Genomic DNA, 2,500 nt, shown 5'->3' with positions numbered 1-2,500 from the left:
TCCTCCATGGACATGCTTTCTGTTTCCTTATATGGGGAGGGAGATAAATAAATCACCGCGTGGATTCAATTAACATCATCAACGAAGGTCAAGTATGAAAATGACATTTGCCTCCCGACAACATAACAATCATTTTGGCTCTAAATGGGTACTATTTTGCTTGCGGCCATCCCAGACAAAAACAGGCCTTACCGCCAATGGAGACAGAGAGAGGGATGGAGAGAGAGAGAGAGGGGGGGGGAGGAGAGAGAGAGTGAGAGATAGAGATAGAGATAGAAAGAGAGTGAGAGACCGAGAGAGAGAGAAGGAGAAATAGAGTGAGAGAGAGAAAAAGAAGGAGAGAGAGATAGAAAAAGAAGGAAAGAGAGATAGAATGAGAAGGAGAGGGAGGGAAAGAGAAAAAGAGAGAGAGAAAAAGAAAGAGAAAGAGAGAAAAAGAGAATGAAATTAGAGAAAAAAAAATCTTTAACGCTATTCTCCCCCCAGCTTCTCGTACAACTGCCTGAGCGCACTTGACTGGCTCTTCCATCCTGAGGTTATGGCTGGTTATTAGAATCATATGGCGCCTGCATAGGCTACCATAAGGCTATCTCTGCTTCACGGACCAAAGCGGTGCTAAACGATGTCTTGGTGACTGGACGGGTTGCTCTGCTCACAGGTGGTATCATTATCATTATTTTCTTTTTTCTCTCTCTCTCTTCATCACACTTTTTCTTCTTCTTTTTTCTCTTTTTCTCTAGCATATCATGTCACATTTGTATATATCACATCTCCTCACTCACTCACTCACAGAGTCTCATTTACTCACTCACTCACTCTCCTCACTTACTCACTTACAGATTCTCCCTCTCCTCACTCATTCATTCACTCTCTGTGATGGGTGTCTTAGTCTGTCGGAACTAATAACCCACCACGAATAAGGTAGTGATGCCAGACACAGGGTTTGAACAGTTCAGCTTTATTCCATAACGCAGATAGTCTGACGTTATGGTGCACGATAGAAATATTCACTACAGCACAATGATCACACTGATAAACACTATCACAACACGTATAACAGGCGGAGAAATCAGGCGTCAGCGGTAGCGTAGTCGATTCCCGGTCTATCTGTATGTTCCATATGCCCTGCTTATATGAAAAGGGTTCGCATCCGCTGTCTCCGATGGCGGTTATGCGGGAAGGTAGTCTGGAATGTAGGAGGCATGACAGTCGGGGATATTAAGCTCTTTTTGAGGATCTAGGTACTTGGGAAGGTAACTATGTGCGAACCACCCATCAGTCAAAGTTGACCTGATCTGACCCGGCGATTGCCTCGCTAGTTATGAGTGCGAAAAATCATATATTTGTATATGGATCTATTGTTGTACTTAATATCTTAAATAAGTAGAATATATAATTCTCACACTCTCCTTCTCCTCACTCACTCACTCACCCACTCTCCCTCTCCTCACTCATTCATTCACTCTCCCTCTCCTCACTCACTCACTCACTCTCCCTCTTCTCACTCATTCACTCACTCTCCCTCTCCTCACTCACTCAGTCTCACTCTCCTCATTCAATCTCACTTTCCTCACACACTCACTCACTCTCCCTCTTCTCACTCACTCATTCTCCCTCCCCTCACTCACTCATTCACTCTATCCTCAGTCACTCACTCTCCCTCTCCTTACTCATTCATTCTTCCTCTCCTCACTCACTCACTCTCACTCTGCTCACTCACTCACTTACTTACTCTCCTTCTCCTCACTCACACACCCATTCTCGCTCTCCTTACTCACGCACTCACTCTCCCTCTCTTCACTCACTCACACATTCTCCCTCTCCTCACTCACTCATTCTCCATCTTCTCACTCACTCGCTTATTTTCCCTCTCCTCTCTCACTCACCCACTCGCTCTCCTCACTTACTCTCCTCGTTCACTCACTTATTCACTCTCCCCCTTCTCTCTCCCTCCCACACTCTCACTCTCCCTCTGCTCATTCACTCATTTACTCTCATTCTTCTCACTCACTCACCCACTCTCACTCTCCTCACACACTTGCTTACTCTCCCTCACTCACTGTAAGCCACTGATTTCCCGGACTACTATTGTTAAGGCGCTGTCACACTGGCACTTTTCCGTCAATTTTCTGAAAAATGGTCAATTTTTGAGCGAATTGTCGTTTTTCTAGTCAGGCGATAATTTCGAGTTTCCGCGTGAAAACATTGCCGTCGTCTTATTGTTTTAAAGTGTTTGTATTTGTTTAGAATTATTAAATATAATAAAGTTTAATAAATCTTATTCTTCTTATAAATATCATGAAATTAACAAATATAAATATGCAAATCCAAATTTTATTTCCATAATTAAAAATGGTTTTAAGTGCTTGATTTGATTGTTTACATCCGTCAGCCGCAGAGCGCGCCATTTCTCCTCCAGCTTTGAAACACATTGGACTGTGCCAATTCTATTGCATGGACACAGAGGAATATTTGATTGAGAACATTTTCTTGTTTTTTC

Source organism: Penaeus japonicus, unplaced genomic scaffold, assembly GCF_977035675.1.
Source record: "Penaeus japonicus unplaced genomic scaffold, GWHDUDI00000001_assembly GWHDUDI00000026, whole genome shotgun sequence".
In the NCBI taxonomy this organism is placed as follows: domain Eukaryota; kingdom Metazoa; phylum Arthropoda; class Malacostraca; order Decapoda; family Penaeidae; genus Penaeus; species Penaeus japonicus.
The sequence above is the reverse complement of the archived record's forward strand: the minus strand, read 5'-3'. Positions refer to the sequence as shown.